The sequence below is a fragment of the Choloepus didactylus genome, chromosome 21 (genome assembly GCF_015220235.1).
Source record: "Choloepus didactylus isolate mChoDid1 chromosome 21, mChoDid1.pri, whole genome shotgun sequence".
Classification (NCBI taxonomy): domain Eukaryota; kingdom Metazoa; phylum Chordata; class Mammalia; order Pilosa; family Megalonychidae; genus Choloepus; species Choloepus didactylus.
In genome coordinates this window covers 1,237,916-1,258,615 of record NC_051327.1, presented here as the reverse complement: position 1 = coordinate 1,258,615, position 20,700 = coordinate 1,237,916, and the positions used below count along the sequence as shown (strand labels likewise).

Here is a 20,700-nt window from a genome sequence, read left to right as displayed (position 1 = left end):
GTCCTGCTGATGCCTTGTTTTTTCTTTACTCCTAGCCTTCCAAACTGTGAGCCAGTAAATTCTTATCATTTATGCCAACACATTGTGTGGTATTTGTCATAGCAACCCTAGGAAAAACCCTGATTTTTCAGTTGAGGAAACTGAAGCTTAGAAATGTTGAATCATTTGGCCAAATTACATGGGTAAGAAGGGGCAGAGGCAGGTGTTAAGCTCAGGGTTGGCTGATTCCTGAGTCTAAGATCTTAGCCATCTATTTATCCTGCTAGGCTGGCTCACTCTAAGGCCACAAGACTACACTATGCATGGCAGAGGAGCTGGACAATGGGAGGTGAGGTGGATGGAGAGGAGGGAATGGATGTGCTCCTCAGCCTGTTCCAGGAACCCAGGCAGGAACTGGAGGAGCTGCTGTCCATAGGGATGGGTGGGACATGCAGGTTCAAGCAGGGCTGCTTTGGATCCTGAAACCACAGGCTTGGAGAAGGTGGGTCTCCTCATTTCTACTCAGGCCATGGAATGACTCTGGCAAAGTGAGGTCCAGAGAGAACACAGCATTGTTTTATCATCTTGAGTGTTTTCAGGTTTAAAAGCCTGGTGAGACTATGTCACTCTGCACCCTGGAGAGGGAGGGGAACATCTATGTTTTTGTAGATGGCACCAGTGATGGTGAGAATGTGAAGAGCTTCCCCCACGTAGCTCCTGGGGCAGCCAGCATTGTGAGCGGAGTAGATGGGGTGTACAGAACAGACCAACAGCGTTAGCATCTCCTGGGAGACTGGAAATGCAGAATCTTGAGTCCCACCCCAGAATCTCTGGAGATGGAGTTCAGAAATCTGGGTTTTAACAAGTCCTCCAGGTGATTCTGAGTCCCTTGCAGTTTGAGAAACACTGACCTGAGGGAGACCTCATCAGAAGCAGATTCCAGCCCCCCTGTGCGGGATGCTCTCTTCTTGTTCTTAACATTCATGCTCAGCTCAGGTGTCTCCTCTGAGAGGTTTCCCTAGCCTCGCTATGTGATTGTGTATCTTGGCACCTTGTTTATTTCCTTCATAGCGCATCTCCCACATGGTAATGATCTTGCTCCTTCTCTCTCTCTCCCACATCCACAAAGGCAGGGACTTTGTCCATCTAATGTTCTTCTGTATCCCTGGAGCTTGCATAATGCACAGAACAGGCACTCAGTGTATACTTTTTGAATTTTATTTTTTACTTCTTGTTTTGAAATACTTTCAAACTTACAGAACAGTTGCAAAAATAATACAAACCCTATACAGAGAACTCCAGTATAGTCCCGTCCCAGATATTCAGATACACCAGTTAACATTTCACCACATTTGCCATATCATTCTATTTATTCATACATATCTATCTATCTATCTATCTATCTATCTATCTGTCTGTCTGTCTGTCTATCTCATCTGTTTTCTGAACATTTGAGAGTAGGTTTTATACATCATACTCCTTGAACACATAATACTTCCATGTACATTTCCTAAGAGCAAAGATATTCACTTATGTAACCACCTTAGGTACAGTTATCAAGTTCAAGAAATTAAACATTGGTATACAGCTTACAGTCTGTAGTGGTTTGGAGCTCTTTACCCCCCAAAACATGTTCTTAAACTTAATCCATTCCTGGGGATGTGAACCCATTTTTAAGTAGGAACTTTTGATGAGAGTATTACAGTTAAGGTGTGACCCACCTCAATCAGGATGGGTCTTAATCCTGTTACTGTAGTCATTTAAAACCAGAATGAAATTCAGACAGAGAGAAAGCCACAAGAAGCAAGAAGCTGAAGGCCAATGGAACCTGAAGAGAAAAGAGAGGCCAGGAGAGAGAGACTGCCATGTGCATTGCCATGTGAAGATAAGCCCAGGACCAAGGATCACTGTCTGCCGGTTCCAGAATGCCAGTCTTTGGGAAGAAAGCATTGCCTTGGTGATGCCTTGATTTGGATTTTTTCCTGGCCTCAAAACTGTGTGCTAATAAATTCCCATTGTTTAAGCCAATCCATTGCATGGTATTTGCTTGAGCAGCCAAGGAAGCTAAAACAGTCTATATTCCATTTTTTTCAAGTGTCCCATCCATGTCCTCTTGGGCCATTCCTCCTCCTTTATTAGCTCCAATTCCAAGATCATGTGTTGCACTTAATTGTCATTGTCTCTTTTGTCACTCTTTTTTCTTTTAGCTGTGGAAACATATATACAACATAATCAGTACCTACTTTTTGAATGAATGAATGAACAAACACCAGCTTCCTGCCTGGTGCCCAGCCCCTGAGGCTCTGCCTTCTGGCAAAACCAACTACCAGACTTCCAGCCCACACTCTACTATGGAGCCTTCGAGGCAAAGTCTCCCAGCAACACTGACCCAAGGGTCTTACACCCGGGAGGAATTTCCTCTTACAGGTGGGGACGGGAAGGCTCTTCTCCCATTCCTGCTGCTCTAATCACCTGACAAGGGCAGCTGATAATACTGCTCCTTGAGCGTGGAAAAACCTGAGTGGCTTGAATCCTGTCAGGGAGAAGGCTAGAGGACGGCCCCACCAGCAGGGGACTCCCTAAGCTGCAGGAGGCGCCCTCTGTGGCTGGGTCCGTGGTACCCAGACATGGCAGGAAATCCATTTCCTTTTCGATTCACAGAGTCTAACCGGAATTTAATAACACCATTTTGTTTCCTTTGTATTTATTTTTATAGTGGCTTTCTATTTATGACCAGTGGTACTAGCATTCCATTTGCAGTTGGGTTAGAAAGTTTCCTTTTAAAATAAAGTTAAGTTTTTTAAAAAGTGAGCTGATTTAAAGAGAACTATCAGACAAATACTAAAACATGGTTATAAAGATATGGAGAAAGGCTGGGGAGCATATGGTTAGCTGTAGTACTCAAGGATGTGCTTTGGGTGTGTTCTGGATGCTCAGAATGTTTTGGATGTTAGAAAGGCAATAGGGTACATTTACCTATATGTCTTAACACCTCTGAGGCAGCTTCCTGTAATCAAATACAATAATTGCTCTGCAACAAAACTTATAACGAGACACAGTGAGATATACAAAGACCATCAACAGTTTCTCAAATCAGCTCAAGTCAGGTTTTGCTGCCAGTCCAATGAGTTCATGTGATGACCTCACAGTTTTGCTGCCAAATAAACTACAAGAAATTTTTAATTTTTCAGGACTTTTAGGATTTCAGAATTTTAGCTAAGGGATTATAGACCTTAGAAATGAAACTAACCCTAATACACTCATCCTAGTCTAGCCAAGGGTTTCTATGTGCCAGTTATAGAGCCACAGGTATTACCCTATTCAATCTCATTTAATCCTCACAATAACCCTAAGAGCTCAGTACTATGACTACCCCATTTTCCAGATGACAACACTGAGGCCTCAGGTCACTTAACAAGGATACACAGCTAGTACAATGGTGGAGCCTGGATTCCATCCTGAGCCAGGAGGGGTCAGTGATAGGGCTGGAACTCATACGGGGCCACCCCCATCTCCACGCCCAGCCTTGCGGATGACTCCCACTCTCCCACTTGGATTGAAACTCGCACATCAACACATTCCTTAGATAGGTGAGAAAGAGGGGACACCCTCCAGGTGCCCCAGATGAATAGCTCTGTGATCCCATTAGCGCCTCCAAGGAACCCCGGGTCACCCTCAGATACATGCCAGAAACTGCCAGGCTGTGAACTTCCTGGCTGCAGTTTCTCTCAGCCTTCTAATCTGCCTCCTCCCCCCCAAACACTCTTGACTGCCTCTTTTCTTCCATTTAGTTGCCTCTTCTTTGAGCATGCAAACCCTGTGCCAAGCAGTGCTCTGCTAAATATTTTCTTATATATTACCTCTGTTTTTAGAACATTTTAAAATTTGACAAATACAGGAAAATAAAGCCAAAAAAAGCAAAACTCACTCACAATCTACTTTTAAAAAGACAGAGTAAGAAGCAAAAGGCCTCCAACCTCTCTGCCATCAAATTCCATGCCCCCAAATCACAGAGGTAATCACTGTTGAAAGTAAACTTCCCAACCTATTGTGGCTTATGGAGACATACCTGTATCCAGATCTATGTCTATATCTAAATCTATAGCTACCTATTTAGCTACCAACCTATGGAATAACCTGTATACAGATGCTCAGGTGGTGAATGCCCAACTCCTAAGGCCACCATTGCTTTTATAATCCACTCACTTTTTTTTTTGCCTTAAAGAAATGGGATGAGGACTTCCGTGCTGATCTTTGCCTTTTAAAAAAATATATCCTTTATGGTTGTTTTTTCCTGGTTACACCATATAGTCAGAGCTTCCTTATTGTCTGCAGTAGCTGTTTGATGTTCCACAGTATGGACGTACCTCAATGAATTCAACCTTTCCCCTATTGAGGATCATCTAAGACATTTCCAAGCCTTTTGGCTCTTATACTGTATTAAACATACTCAGGGCAGCCTTCTGAAGATGGCTTTTAAGATGTGGAAACCAAGGCTCAGAGAGGTGAAATAACTTGCCCAAGGATGCACAGCTATTAAGTCGTAGAGCGAGAATGCAATCCCAGGCTGTTCTGACTCCGTGTTTATTTAAAGCACTGGCATTGAGGCTGGATCACAGAAACTCTTAATAAGTCAAGATCATCATCTTCACAGATTGATATTAATAAATAGCAATATGCAAATGGAGGTGTTACCCTTGCCTGCAAGGGCAGAGGAAAGAAGAATGAAAACAATTTTTATTTAGCATCCGGTATGTGTCAGGCACTTTACTAGGTGCTTTATGAAAATTACTTTAATTCTCAAAGAGGCAAACAACAACAGCAAAATCTATTAGAAAGATACTGGCATCCTTACAGAAAACTGCCCAAGGTCACACAAGAAGTGGCGGGATTGGGATTTGAACCCACATCTTCTTGTTTTGTATTTCTAGTGAATACAGATGTCAGACCGCAAATGCAAGTGTGTATGAAATGCAGCTATATTCTTCTACAAATGAACTTAATCTCCTCCCTAAGCCTGTTCCTTACACATGTTCCCATTTCATTTCCTGGTACCCCTATTTACCCAGTCACACATGCCAAAAGCCTAGACATCCATGATGCCTCATACCCAACACACCAAGTCTTCTTGTCCCTGTCTTCAAAGAACTGTATTAGTTGAACATGACTACTTCTCCCACCTCCAAGGAGGCCCATTTAGACCAAGCCACCATCACTCTCACCAGAAGAATGAATGAATGAATGCATGGCTGGCCCTGTCTCCACACTTTCTCCACCCTGCCCCTTGAGATGTCATTTAAAAATGAATTGCATGAGCGAATCACTCTCTGCTAGAAGTGCCATCATACTTGAAATAAATGTCAATGCCTTTCTGTGGCTGTTCCATGGCCCACAAATCCCTCCCTCTAGTAGCCTCAGGCCTCCTTTCAGCCTTCATCTCTCACATGATAATCCAAGAGATGCTTTCTGTGCCACTGTCTCATTCCTTCTTGTTCTTGGGTGCCTCCATGCAGCTAGTCTATTCCCACTCCAGGGTCCTGTGCTTTCTCTGCCCTCTGCCTGGAGTGTGCACCCCTGATTTAATGAGGTTGGTTCTTTCCCCTTTCAGCTTTCAGGCCACACGTTCCCCTCAGAGGCACTGCTATGGTTTACTAATGCTGCTGTTACGCAAAATACCATATTAGCTTTTATAAACAGGATTTATTAGGTTACAGATTAATCCTAACGAAGGCATCAACAAGAGGATACCTTCACTGAAGGAAGGCTGATGGTGTCCAGAACACCTCTGTCAGCTGGGAAGGCATGTGGCTGGTGCCTGCTTGTCCTTTGCTCCTGAGTTCTGGTTTCAAAATGGCTTTCTCCAAAATGGCTCTAGGCTTCTGTCTCTCTTAGCTTCTCTCAGCTTTCTGCTTGGTTCTCCTGGAGTGTTTCTCTTTAAGAATCTGGGAGTCCTCTCTTAGCTTCTCTGGGGCAAATTCTGGGCTTCCTCTCTTAGCTTAACATCTCCAAACATCCTTCTGTCTACATCTCCCAGCTTCTCCAAGCATCTGGGTCTGTGTCAGCTCTTTGCTTCTCTCCAAACTGTCTCTCTCAGCTTCTCTGATCTCCTTTTGTCCATGAGCTCTCTTAAAGGACTCCCATGATCTAATCAAGACCCACCCTGAATGGGCAGGGTCCGCACCTCCATGGAAATGATCTAATCAAAAGGTTCCACCCTGGTCAAAAGACTAATAACTCCTCCCCTACAAGATTGCATTAAAGAACATGGCTTTTGTATAGGACATAATGGATTCAAACCAGCACAGACACCCTCTCCCATCATCATCCTCTGTCAACCTGTTTTAACTTTTTCATCACTCTGATCACTATCTGGGACAACTTGTTGATTGTCCTCCCTGCACAGCCCCCCAGAATAATCTAAGAGATGCTTTTTGTGCCAGGCAACAGCAGTCCCAGTGCCTAGAATGGTGCCTGATATGTAGTCAGGGGCTAATAGCTATTGACCAAGTAACGCAAATGAATGAATTCCTTTCTGAGTCCTGTTTCCAGTGGACAGGGGCAGGAACTTAATCTCGGCCAATTTCTAATCTCAGTCAATTCATTCCCCTGAGAGGCATCTAAATTCTGAGGGACAGGATTGGCATGTGGATCTGGTCTGGATCATCTTGTGCCCATGTCGGCATCTGCTGAGGTGTTCTCATTCCCTGGGGTAAAAGTGAGGATCATGAGGTACCTGGTAATAAGGATGAGGGGACATCAGTTCATATATCATAAGAGTCACACACTATTACTCTACTTTATCCCTCCAAAGACTTGACTCTCATCTCATTCCAGAGCCCAGGCTCTCCCTGCCTCGAGTCCCAGGTGCCAGGGCTGGGTGCAGGGAAGGTTGGGAATGCATTGCTGAGCACAAGCCTCACCCTTGCCAGAGAGTTCTGCTCCTGAGGGAGTAATGCTCAGGGCTGCTCCTGCATTGTGGACCAGTGATCCTCAGTTTACGGTCACCTCACACCCGTTACCTCACTGATCCTCACAGCAAGCCCACGAGGCAGGAAAGACAGAGCTGAAGATCTTCATTTCTCAAATGTGGAAACCAGGACTGGTATTAGTTATGTGGTTGCCCAGGCTTGCAGGGTGGGCTTGGGGCAAAGCTAAGACAGGGAGACAGGTCTACTTTTCTCTGGAGCCCACCAGGTCTCTTCAATCATCAGCTTTTCAGAAAATTGCCGGAAGATGAAGCTGCACAGAGGTGGTGAGAGATCAGATCCTGATGACATAATTTGAGGCCTGGGATCCAGCCATGCCTGAACAATTCACACCCTGGACACTGCTTCAAGGTGCTTGTTATCAGTCCAGTCTTTTCAGATGGAGGCACATTCATTCATTTATGCAAGAAATCAAGAGAAAGTAATAGAAGTTCTCAATTCCTACGGATGAAAGGAAAGGGTACAAGAGCACAGCCTGAGGTTATGACAGAGTTGAGAACCCTCACACCCACAGAAGTCCCTATAGAGGAACTGGGGTCTGGGGAGGTCTGCTTAGTTAGTCACTGAGGAGCACAATCGGACTTTAGAGCCAGAAAGACCTGCATTTAAATTCTGAATTTGCCACTGACCAGCTGTGTGAATTGGGTCAGATAGTTAACCTCTCAGAGCTTCAATTTGCACATCTGTGATATAATCATAACAAGAGGTGTGGGGTAAGGATGAAACAGGATAATGTGTGTCGAAGCTCTGTAAGTATAGTCAAGGGTGAAGCAGGTGGAATGGTGGTACATGCGTGGACTCTTGAACCAGATGCCTGGGTTTGAATCCTGGGTCTGCCCCATATTAGATGTACAACACTGGGCAAGTTATTAACTTCTCTATGACTCAGTTTCCTCATCAATAAAATGGGTATAATAATAGTACCTACTTCATAGTTTTGGATATAAAGTGCTTAGAACCAGGCTTGACACATTTGTTTAAAAGTATTATTATTGATTATTACATAGTTAGTGTTTAACAAATAGTAGATACTGCTATTCCAAGAAGGTGAGCCTATATTTGTGAGAACTCTCAGTTGCAAGTGACAGAAATCCATGTTGTATCAGTTTAAGCAGCTAGAGGGGTCTTTGACTTACGTAACTGAAATATCCACAGGTTTACATGATTCAGGCATGACTGGGTCCAGTGACTCAGATGATGTTCTCAAATTTGAGACCTTAAACACCTCTCAACTCTGCATTCTCTGTGTTGGTTTCACCCTCAAGCTGTCCCTCTCCAAGAGGTGGTACTGGCAGCTCCAGCTCCAGTCCTCTAACTTAACAACCCAATAGAAAATATTCTTTCTCAACAGTTCTAGCCAAGGTTCCAGGACTATCCTTGCCTCGACAACTTGGTCACTTGTCCATCCCTGAGCCAATCACTCTGGTCTGGGAAATGGAATGTGCTGGTTGGCCAAATTTAGGCTACATGCCCACCCTTTAGCCAAATGCAGCAAGGAGAATTTGGAATTCTGATTGGCCGTGACTGAATCACATGCCCACACCTGGAGTTGACAATGGAGTCAGCACCTTTCCCCCCACCAATCCCTAGGCTGAAGGGGAGAGAAATCATTCCTTAGAGTAGAATCAGGGTAGTTTTCAGAAGGGAGAATGGATATTCCTCAGGCAGGTAGACCAGATGCCCCCCTCACTCTACTCCATGAGTCCTGGCACAGACCAATGATCTCAGCCTCCATGATCAACAAGGGGCATCGCTCCCCACTACCACCTGATTCTGACTAGCCTAGCTAATGACATCTGATTGTAGGCACTGGGTTTTGGACTCAGGCCAGAAATGGAAGCATACCCAGGAGACTCAGGATAGCAAGTGGCGGCGCTACAGATGGAGAGGCAGGGATGAAAGTACCGTGAGCTTGAGCATCCTCCTCATGGAGAAAGATGCAAATCTCTATGGCGTGGGTCCCAAGCAAAAAAAAAAAAAAAAAAAAAAAAATGTCAAAAAAGTCATAGTCTTGGGGGAAAAGAGGAAAAGAGCAAGCAGGGGGCCCAGGCTTCAGGAAGACTCAGGAGTAAAAGAAGGGTCAGTGAAATGATGCCAACAAAAAAGCTTAGAGAAGAGTCCATCCTCAGAGTAAATGCTTGATACTCACCATTCATTCATCCATTTGTTTATTTAACAACCTATGTATCATTTAGCCTACCATGTACCAGGCACTGGGAAGACAGTGGCAACAAGACAGAGAAGTGCTCTGGGAATTTATAGTGGAATAAACAGAAACATCATTAAACCCAAAATAAGTGTGGTAGTTTGAAACTGAATGGACCCCAGAAGATCATGTTCTTAAAGCTAATCTATTCCTGTGGGTGTAAAGCTATTGTGGGTGAGACCTTTTGATTAAGTTATTTCTGTTGAGGCATGCCACAGGTGGGTCTTAATCCTCTTACTGGAATTCTTTGTAAGAGGATGAAATCCAGAGAAAGACAGAAGCTGAGAGAGAAAGCCACAGAGACAGAGAGGAAGCCACAAATGCCAGAAACTGGAAGCAACAAAACTGGAAAGAGAAGGAAAAGACCAGCAGACATTGCCATGTGACTTGTCATGTGACAGATGAGTCCAGGATCTCTGACAGCTTATCCTTGGGAAGAAGGTATCACCTTGATGATGTCTTGATTTGGACATTTTCATGGCCTCAGATCTGTAAGCTTGTAAACTAATAAATTCCCATTGTTAAAAGCCAGCCCATTTATGGTATATTGCATTTTGGCAGCTTTAGCAAACGAAAACACTATGTATTTATAATATGTTTCCCAAAAGAGAATCACGGGGTGTCATGGGAGCAAATAATTGGATGGCATCATTCTGAGGACATACTTATAGTAGGATTTTAAGGATAAGTAGGACTTAATCCATGGTAAGCACATCTGAGGCAGAGAGAATGGATGTGCAAAGGCCCTGACATGGGGGCAGGGGGGAGTCAATGAAGGAGAAGTTTGGCAAGAAGGACCTGGAGATGGGCAGGAGATTTTTGTTATTATCCAACAGGAAGCCGCTTTGTCAAAGAGTCCCTCAGATGCACCACACACAACAGACAGACATTCAATAAAGATTTATTAAGCACCTACTATTTACCAGGTGTTGTGCAAGATGTCTGAATTACCATGGCACTTACATTCTGGTGAAGAACACAGAAAATAAATGAGGCAATAAATATAATCAAGGAAACTGGCACAGATGTGATCATAAGCTCTGTGGAGGAAGAACCGGAAGTGGTCAAGGGAGGTGGAGACCTGAAGGCTAAGAACAGCCAGTTCAGCAAAGGGCCAGAAGAGAGTGTTCCAGGCAGAGAGAGCAGCAAACACAGAGGCCTCACAGCCATAAAGCGTGTGATGGAGGGACAGACAGGAGGACAGGGCAGCAAGAGCAAAGGTTTTCAAACCACTGCATGCTAGACTTATGTGGTAAGCTTCTAGAAAAGGCTAGTGCCTTGGCCCACACCCAGAAATTCTGGTGCAGAAAAGTTTCTGGAGTGATTCTGGGGTCAGCCAGGACTGAGAACCCCTGGGTGAAACCTAGTTACTCCAAGTGTGGTCCAACAACCAGCAGCATCAGCAACGCCCAAGAGCCACTTGGAAATCTCAGAAGGAGCAGAATTTCAGGCCTCTCCAGAGACCTACTGGTTCAGGATCTGCATTTTAACAGGGTGCCTGGGTTATTTGTGCACATTAAGGTTTGAGACCTCCGCTGTAGGCTATAGTATGTGAGGAGTGAGAGGGACGAGGTAGGACTGGAGAGGTAAGAGGAGACCAAATGCTAGAGGGTGTTTAGGTCCCACACACCCGCACAAACCAGCACACACCCTCCCCAGCATGCACACATGTGGTCACAGGCACCAATACCCATTTACATTCTCTTTGCTCAGAAATACATTTACATCCAACTCCAACAAACCCAGATGCCCCCCTCCATCTCGTTCCCATCATACACACTCCTCCCCCTAGATGCAACCCACCCAGACACACCCTGCCACACCCCCATCATTTAGCAAAGATCCTGGTGGCTGAGTGGGTAGAGAGAATGAGGGATCTGGAAGAGGAGAGCCACCCCCTTTCTTTCTTCTGCCCTGGGCCCTAAGAGCAGGGATTGGATTCAGAGTAGGACACCAAGATTGTCAGGCAGGTTAGAAGGAGGCAGCCGGGCTCTGCACCTTACGGAACTAAATCTCAGTGTGGTGTTTGCTCGAAAAGCCAGAACTATTCCTGGATGTCAGGTGCAGTTAATGGTTGCCGTGGCAACTGCCCATGCTTAATGAATAGAAGAGAGTAAAAGACGCTGGATAAATGTCAGAGCCTGGGATGGATTTGCTTGGGAGCAAATCCGTTAGTGCCGGGCAGAGGTGGCCAGCGAAGGCTGAAATGAGCAGTCCAGGCTAGTGTGGAGCAGACCCAGGGCCCCTCTCTTCACTTTCTCATTGAGCATAATCAGGATAACACAAAATGTCAAAAACTTGACAGCTAAACACAGGCTGCAGTTGGTGGGTTTGATTTTGCATATATTTGTGGCGTTTGCAGGAGTCAGAAATCTGAGCCTAGGTCTCTCAGGAGTTAGATGCCACCTTTTTTTTTTCACTCCTCTGGATTATTTTTTAAAATAAAGTGCAAAATTAGGGTTTCCAAACTAACCTCTTGAACTCCAATCCTCCCATCCCATTACAAAAAAAATTGAGCTATTCACATGTTACTTACAGGATCTAGAAAGCAAAGAGTGTGGTCCAATCCCAAGGCATCCCTCGAAAGCAGCAGGGTGAATGTCCTCCCATCTGTCAGGGTGCCCGTGACTATGTGCGTAGCCTCATTTTGGAAACAATGTCCATCTGTTCGTACCTGTGAATGTGAAATCCAGGGAATGGGCCTGCTCTGAACTCATAGCTGGGGTCAGAGTCTCAGGACTCACCATGGCTGTGAGGTTCACTTGTTGGAAGACCGCAGACAAGTCTTGGGTAGTCTCAATGCCAAATCTCTTAAGAGGGGATAACAATCCCTACAAATCCTTCCAATCCCTGAACCCACCTTGCTGTCCTCCAGCCAAGGTCTCAGATATTCACAGAGGCCAAATCCTCCCTGGCTGTGATGATGGTTCCATGTGACTATCTGATTATCCAGTGTCAGAAGGGCTTCCTTGCTACAGAGGCTCAAACTCTAGATGCATTAGAATTCTGGAGGAGCCTATTGAAAGCCACCTAATGGTCCCCAACATGGAGACTCTAATTTAGTGTATTGAGTATGGGGCCTAGAATGTGCTTTTTCTTTTTTTGTAAACAAGACCCCAAGTCTCATGCAGGTGGGTCCAACTTCTCCATACACCTCTAGAAGAGAGAGGGCACCATGTAAAAGCAAAAGAGGTGAAGGGGTCACTGCCAGCGCCCTTACTGTCATCCAACCCTCTTCCCAGAGCCACTGGCACAGCCACAGCAGCCTCCATGGTCTGAAAATGCGAAGAGTTCTCGACTATTTAATGCTACCACTGCAAGCTAAAGAAGACTTTTAGAAGCTTTCAGTACTAAAAAGATCATGAGGCCCACTCCACCCTCACAGATAATCCAAGATTAAAATAACAATACTAAGCTATTAAATAAGATTGACAAACTTCTGATTTTTCCATGCTATTTCAATGCTTTATTGTAAATGTCAAATATCAAATAGTTTCCAATTCTCTCTCAGTCTCTCTCCCTTTGTACCCCTGCTCACTGGTATCCCAAGCACATGATTATTCTGCCTAATTGGTTAGTGCTGCCCTAGTACCTGTGAGGGGTCAGGCACTATGTTGGGTGCCAGGGCTGCAGAGGTGAATTCGAACATTCCCTGCCCTCTAGGTTAGGGCAAGATGGGCTCTGGACTCGGACTCCAGGTTCTGGGCTTGGACTGTGGCTGGGGCTGATCTTTGGGATGGACTAGGCTCTGGATTGGGCTCTTGGTTCTGTGGTCCAGGACTGGCTGGGGTCTGGGCTCTGAGCTGGGCTGGTGTTCCAGCTGGGCTCTCAATTAACTAAATAATTAAGGACCAGGGAAAATATTTTACTCCAAACCACCCAAAGGCATCCTATGGGCTGATCATGCTGATCTTCAGAAGTAAAGCAGATCTGTTCCTTGGCTGACCACTCCTCCCAATTAAATCCTAAGGCAGGAAAGTCACTCAGTTGGGCATCTCCCTCTGGGTGGATGGGCTGGACTCTGACTTAGCTGCTGTTATGCCCCCCAACCCATTATTTCTGCAAAGGGCTCAAAGACCGCTTTCAATGATGCCTCTGAAGATGCACTTCCATTTATGCCCTTCTGCAAGCTCCAGCATCCAAAGAGATTTTTTAAAACTATAAATTATATTGTGCTTTTCATGTGCTTAAAGCCGTCCAAAAGCATGGGCCACACTTCTTTCCAACTTCTGACCATGGCCTGTGTTTTTGTTTGCTAGGATAAGTACCATAAATGAAGTAGGTTAAAACGACAGAAATTTATTATCTCACAGTTCTGGAAGATAGAAGTCCGAAGACAAGGCATTAGTAGAGCCATGCTCCCTCTAAAGTCTCTAGGGAAGAATTGGTTGCGTACCTCTCTCTGGACTTCCAGTGGCCCCAGAGTTCCTTGGCTCATCGATGCATCCACCCCCATCATCGCATGGCCAGCTTCTTTCTCTGTGTCTTTGTCTGTGTTTATTCTCCTCTTCTTACAAGGACACCAGCCATATTAGATTGAGGGCCCACCTTACTCCATTATGACCTCATTTTAATTTGTCGAATTCCATCTATAACAACCCTATTTCCAAATAAGGTCACATTCCGAGGTGCTGGAGGCATGATTCAACCCACAAAGCCCCGATGCCCCATGATCTGGCATGTGCTGTGTCTTGGCCCTGGTATTATTCCACTTTGCCCTTCATTCTCTCTCTCCAGTTGCCCTTGACTTTTTTGGGTCTTGAATCACTTTAAGTGTCATCCTTCCTCCAGGCCTTTGCACATGTGTTTTCCTCTATCTGGAATGCACTTCTCCCAAGTTTTCCAAGAATGGCTTTCTGTTGTCCTTCAGGCCATCTTCCCAAAGAAGACTCTCCTGTCTACCAAATTTCGTGTCACCCCTCCCAATTTCTCTCCCAGTTTTATTATTTTCATGGCACTTATCAGTACTGAAATGACCTTTCCTTTTTATTTTATTTTATTTTTTAAAATATATTTGTATATTTTATTACAATCATTGAGCACTCTAGGTTTCACTGAGTTATACAGTCCCAGTCTTTATCTTTCCTCTTTCCTTCTCATGTCCCACATGCTCCTAATCTTCCTCTTTCTACCATACTCATAGTCATCCTATGACTGTATGTGAACCAGTGTACTTACACTGCTGTGCTACTATCTCCCAAAATTGTTTTCCAAACCTCTCACTCCTGTCTTTTCCTTTGTCTGCAGTGCTTCCTTTAGTGTTTCCTGTAGAGCAGGTATCTTGTTCACAAACTCTGTCATTGTCTGTTTATCAGAGAATATTTTAAGCTCTCCCTCATATTTGAAGGACAGTTTTGCCAGATATAGGATTCTTGGTTGGAGGTTTTTCTCTTTCAGTATCTTAAATGTATCACCCCACTTCCTTCTTGCCTCCATGGTTTCTATTGAGAAATCTGCACATAGTCTTATCAAAGCTTCCTTTGTATGTGATGGATCACTTTTCTCTTGCTGCTTTCAGGATTCTCTCTTTATCTTTGACGTTTGATAATCTGATTATTGAGTGTCTTGGCATAGGCCTATTCAGATCTATTCTGTTTGGGGTACTCTGCGCTTCTTGGCTCTGTAATTTTATGTCTTTTATAAGAGATGGGAAATTTTCATTGATTATTTCCTCTATTATTGCTTCTGCCCCTTTTCCTTTCTCTTCTCCTTCTGGGACACCAATGACACGTACATTCCTGCATTTCATTTTGTCCTTAAGTTCCCAGAGACGTTGCTCATATTTTTCCATTCTTTTCTCTATCTGTTCGTTTGCATGCAGGCTTTCAGGTGCATTGTTCTCCAGTTCCTGAGTGTTTTCTTCTGCCTCTTGAGATCTGCTATTGTATGTTTCCATTGTGTCTTTCATCTCTTGTGTTGTGCCTTTCATTTCCATAGACCCTGCCAGTTGTTTTTTGGAACTTTCAGTTTCTACCTTATGTACACCCAGTGTTTTCATTATATGCTTCATCTCTTTTCCCATATCTTCCCTAAACTTTTTGAATTGATTTAGTATTAGTTGTTTCAATTCCTGTATCTCAGTTTAAGTGTAAGTTTTTCCTTTGACTGGGCCATAACTTTGTTTTTCTTAGTGTAGGTTGTAGTTTTCTGTTGTCTAGGCATCTGATTTTCTTGGTTACTCCAATCAGGTTTTCCAAGACCAGAACGGGCTCAGGTCTTAGAAGAATGCAATAGTATCACGTCTCCCTGAGGGTGTGTCTTAGAAGATTGGTGCAGCCTGTGAGACCTCAAGTCACTGTGCTTTTCTGCCCAGCAGGTGGCACCTGTCAGCCTGTAGCTCCAGACTGGTGTAAGGAAGTGTGTCCTGTGGCTGTTTTCCCCCAGGCTCTGGAGTCTGGTTCTGAATGGAAGGAGGGTAGTAGAGCTGGGCCACACCTCTTTCCTCTTAGGGAAAATACACCCCATAGGGAGAGGTCATTTACATTTGAATAGACTCTCTGCCTGTACTACCTCCACCCTTGTCTGGGTCAGAGCTCTGGGAACTGAAAATGGATGAGGCTTTCTCCACTGAGCCAAAAAAGGGACAGAAAGTCCCCTTCAGGGCCAGTCCACAGCCACCCTCCGGCTCTCCAAGGTCAGTCGTCACCAAAAGCCTCTGTCTGCTTGTTGGGGATTCGTAGCTTGTATTAAGCAGTCCACGCTTGTTAAGTAAAACCCCAGCTGGAGCTCAGCTGAGCTATATTCACTTGCTTGGAGAGTGCTGTTCTCTAGCACCATGAGGCTTTGCAGTTTGGGCCATTGGGGGAGGGGGCTCCTGGCTTGGATCCACAGTTTTTACTTACAGATTTTATGCTGCAGTCTTGGGCATTCCTTCCAATACAGGTTGGTGTATGATGAATGGACAATCACATTTGTCCTCCCACAGTTATTCCAGGTTGTTTGCTAGTTGTTCCTGGTTGTTTATTAGTTGTTCCAGGGGGACAAGCTAGCTTCCACTCCTCTCTATGCCTCCATCTTCTTCTGACCTTTTCCTTTTTACTGAAATATTTGTTTCATTTACTTATATTTTCATTTTGGATCTTTCCCCACTAGACTATAACAGCCTTGAGATCCAGAACTTGGTTTCTTTTGTTCACTGATAAATGCTGAGTGCCCAGGGCAGTGTCTAAGAGAAAACAAGCAACTCAGTAAACATCTGTTAAACAAAAGAACTTATCAGGATGTGCATCACCACAGTTCTGTTACATCAGAAGAGGATGTTTATTTCTCATTAACTCCCTCCCTATTGCTCTCTTATTAGAAGTGGTGACCCACAATTGCTACATCCCAAGCCCTTCACCTTACTCAGAAAGACCAAGTTTAGTTCAGGGTCCTCATTATCCATGAATTCATTATCCAAATCCCTGCATACGCAAGGTTGCATGGACAAGCATGCTCTGTCTTGACATGAACGCGTGCATTAATGACCTGATCACTCAGAAAGTCAGTCTCTACTCAACCACCACCCTCTCCACACCTTTTAACACTCCAGCTCTGTGATTCAGTCTTTGGCAGCCTCCCTCTCATTGTCAGATGTTGTCAACATGTGACAATACAATGCAAATATGAGGCAAAATTATTGCAAAATGAGACTGCATTTCTAGCAAAATATGTAGGACTTTATGAAGTGGATAAGAGGGGTGTTGAAGAACTGCAGGAATGACAAGCAAACCATGGGTAAATGAGTTGTGGAGAAGGGCACAAAGTTAACAATGGAAGAAGAGAAAATCAACATGAATGATGATATGATAGGCACATTGAATAATTTGAATATCAAAGAATTAAGAGAGGTTCTTGTGAAAACTGATGAAGTGTTCAATTATTTTTTGCACAAATGACCCAACTTGTGATCCTGCTAAGAAAGTTAAATGGGAAGTGAAGTTTTCATAGCAGGTCATCATGCAATTTTATCAGAAAAGTTATGCTCCAAAATATCAACATGGCTTACTTTTTTACCTAGTGCATAGTTAGAAAAGATAAGGCTAAAGACTAAAGAAATGTGTTTTCATAAATTGTAATTCCATTTTCAAAATAAAGTTGAAAGCACATCTTTGGACTTCATTATTTACTATGAAATAATAGCCCTTATCATAAGTGGCCTCACCTGAAAGCTATGGTCCTCAACCTTAGCTGCATGTTAGAACCACCCAGAGAGCATAGGAAACTCCAGTTGTCCATACTAATTAAATAACAATCTCTGGGGATGGAAGCCAAGCATTGGTATTTTTCAAATCTCCCTCTTCTTGCCAGGTAATTCCATGTGCAGCTGATGTAGAGAACCACTTTTTTTAAAGGCATCCTTATACTCAGATAATAAAGATTTGCTATAACACCAGGAACCCAAACATTCTTAGTTACATGGTTGTTTTTGCTTTCTTAACCCAGTACTCTTGTGGCATAAACAAACTTAATGTTTGTTCTCCTTTCCTGATATCTCAAAGCAAGCTAATCACAATGGGAACTTAAAAGACCTACAGCGCTGGACACAGAGTCCTGGTCTCTAGTTGGCCTCAGTCTTTGGCTGAACTGGGCTTTTAAGACCTAGAGTTTGTTTGCATTGGCTGGATTCATGGCTGAGAAGGTGCCAAGTGCTGGGCACCTGGTCAGGGCTGGACCAGGCTCTGGGCACTGAAGCTGAGCTGGATGTCCATCCTCACTGTGAGCACAGGGTAACTATCCAGAGCCAGCTCAGAAGTAACATCCCTTTGTTAGGATGGGTGAATCCTGTGATGGTTGGGTTCATGTGTCATCTTGGCCAGGTAATGGTGCTCAGTTGTTTGGTCAAGCAAGCACTGGCCTAATTGTTACTGTGAGGACATTTCGAGAACTTAAATCATCAGTAAGTTGATTGCATCTATGGCTGATTACATCTACAATCAACTGAGGAGATTGCCTTCAGCAATGAGAGTTGTTTTATCTAATCACTTGAAGGCTTTAAATGGAAAAGTGCTGACTTCAGCAATCAGAAGAGAGAATTTTCATCTCTACTTCAGCCAGCCAGCTTCTACTGGGGAATTCATCAAAAACCTGCATTAAAAACAACAACAACAACAAAACCTCCATTAGCGTTCCCAGCTTGCAGCCTGCCCTACGGAATTTGGACTTGTGCATCTCCACAGTTGCATGAGACAATTTTATAAAATCTCATAATATTTACAGCTATTTCCTGTCAGTTCCATTTCCCTAGAGAATCTGACTAATACAGACCCAGTCACCAAAGCCTGCCTGCCCCAGGACTATCAGGCTAATATGTAGCAGAGTAGAGATTCATCAGTGTGGGTTACTCCACGATCCACAGCAGGTGACTATGGAGGACCCCTCCTAGAAGATCCATGGAGAGGCTCTGCTGATGCCCTCTCCTCTCCCATCCAAACTGGAAGTAGTGGTAGGTGAGGAAAGAGTTCTATTTCTGAGACAGTCTGGGAGCAGCTGCCCCTGATTCAGAATCTCCCTACAAGACTGGAAACTTGGAAAGGTTGGGCCCTGGATGACACTCTCACTTCCCCAGATATCTCTGCTCTGGGCCCCATGTTTCTTTACTTGAGGCCAATAATACTAAATGCAGTGCTGTCTTCAAATGACTCAGAAAAGCCGGGTCTGGCCCTTGGGTAAACTTGTCATGGAAAGTGGCTAGCTCTGTTCCTTCTTGGGGTCCCCACCTGTGTATCACACATGCATGTACCCCATCCACAGGTCTGCATGTGTATATATGTCTGTGTGAGGATCTCCAGCTTCCCACAGGTTTCTGCTCACCCCACCCCCCAAAATAGAGATAATGACATTAAACCTGCCCCCTGCTAACCATCTTCTCTGTGCCCAGTACTGTGTTAAAAGTATTAAGAGGATTTTGCTAAGAACTGAGACTCTGGGGTCAGAAAGACCTCAGATTTATGCCTCAGTTTTCCCAGATATAAATGAATATATTTATGAATTAACATACACTTGCATAATACTAAGCATGTGTTAATCATCATTCTAAAGCACTCAAAAAATATTAACTCTTCTAATCCCCATAATAACCCTATGAGATGAGTACTATTATTATTCCCAGTTTACGGATCAGGAAACTGAGGCACACACAAGTTAAATAACTGGCCCAGAGTCATGCAGCTAACACGTGGCAGAGCAGGGATTCAAATCCAGGCAATCTGGCTCCAGAATACATGAGCCCTCCATAACTAATTGTAGTACCCGCTTTAAGGGGTTTTCTTTTAACTTTTTGTTTTGAAATAATTTCAAATTTACAGGACAGTTGCAAAAATAATACAAAACCCATACAGAGAACTCCAATGTATTTTGCTCCAGATACCTGGATTCACAAATTTTAACATTTTGCCACATTTGCCATATCATTTCATCTATCTGTCTGTCTCTCTATGTATCACCTCTCTCTCTCGCTCTCCCCCCACCCCGTTTCTCATCTATCTATTTTCTGAACATTTAAGAGCAGGTTGCATACACTATACCTCTTGAACACTTAATACTTCCATGTACAATTCATAAGAATAAGGATATTCACTTATGTAACCAACTTAAGTACAGTTATCAAGTTCAAGAAATTTAGCATTGATCTAAGGCTTATAGTCTGTATTCCCATTTATTGTATGTCCCACTAATGTCTTTTTGGGTCTTTTCTCCTCCCTTATTAGATCCAGTCCAAGATCAGGCATTGTATCTAATTGTCATTGTGTCTTTAATTGCTCTTTTTAAAAAAATAATGTTGAAACATATATATAACCTGAACTTTCTCATTTCTACCACTCCCAGGCATACTATTCATGTGAATTAATGTGCATTAATCACATTCACAGTGTTGCAGTCCCCTCACCACCATTCATTGCCAGGACTTTCCCTTCTCCCCAGATAGAAGTCATATCCCCATTTTGCTTCATAGGGTTTTTTTTTTTTTTTTTTTTTTTTTTTTTTTTTTTTTTGAGTGGCTCTGAAAAGAGCCTTTGGGCTTAAGAATGCGTATGAAAATTTATTTGGAGCTGGTGTGCTTGGTGACGGCCTTCGTGCCTTCGGACACGGCGTGTTTGGCCAACTCCCCGGGAAGCAGCAAGCGAACAGCAGTCTGGATCTCTCTGGAGGTGATGGTCGAGCGCTTGTTGTAATGCGCCAGACGGGATGCCTCGCCAGCGATACACTCAAAGATGTCGTTGACAAAGGAGTTCATGATACCCATAGCCTTAGAGGAGATGCCGGTGTCGGGGTGGACCTGCTTCAGCACCTTGTACACGTAAACCGAGTAACTCTCCTTACGGCTGCGCTGCGCTTCTTACCGTCTTTCTTCTGTGCTTTAGTCACCGCTTTCTTGGAGCCCTTCTTCGGGGCTGGAGCGGATTTGGCAGGTTCAGGCATGGCGGAAAAGTCGGCAAAAATACTTAAAAAGAACACAAAGACAAAATACCCCAAATTCCGCTTCATAGGGTTTTGAGAATCCCACAAAAGCCCTTAATCTGATCCCTGGCACAGAATATATCTAAATAA

The 20,700-nt window shown here is 44.0% G+C and overlaps 1 protein-coding gene and 1 pseudogene across 1 annotated transcript in view; one reads left to right on the top strand and one right to left on the bottom strand.

Moving 5' to 3' along the window:
- Positions 1 to 20,700, top strand: part of CACNG3 (calcium voltage-gated channel auxiliary subunit gamma 3) — a 103,879-nt gene that overhangs the window by 66,188 nt on the left and 16,991 nt on the right. The window lies entirely within an intron of this gene.
- On the bottom strand, positions 20,192 to 20,571 carry LOC119518206 (annotated as a pseudogene).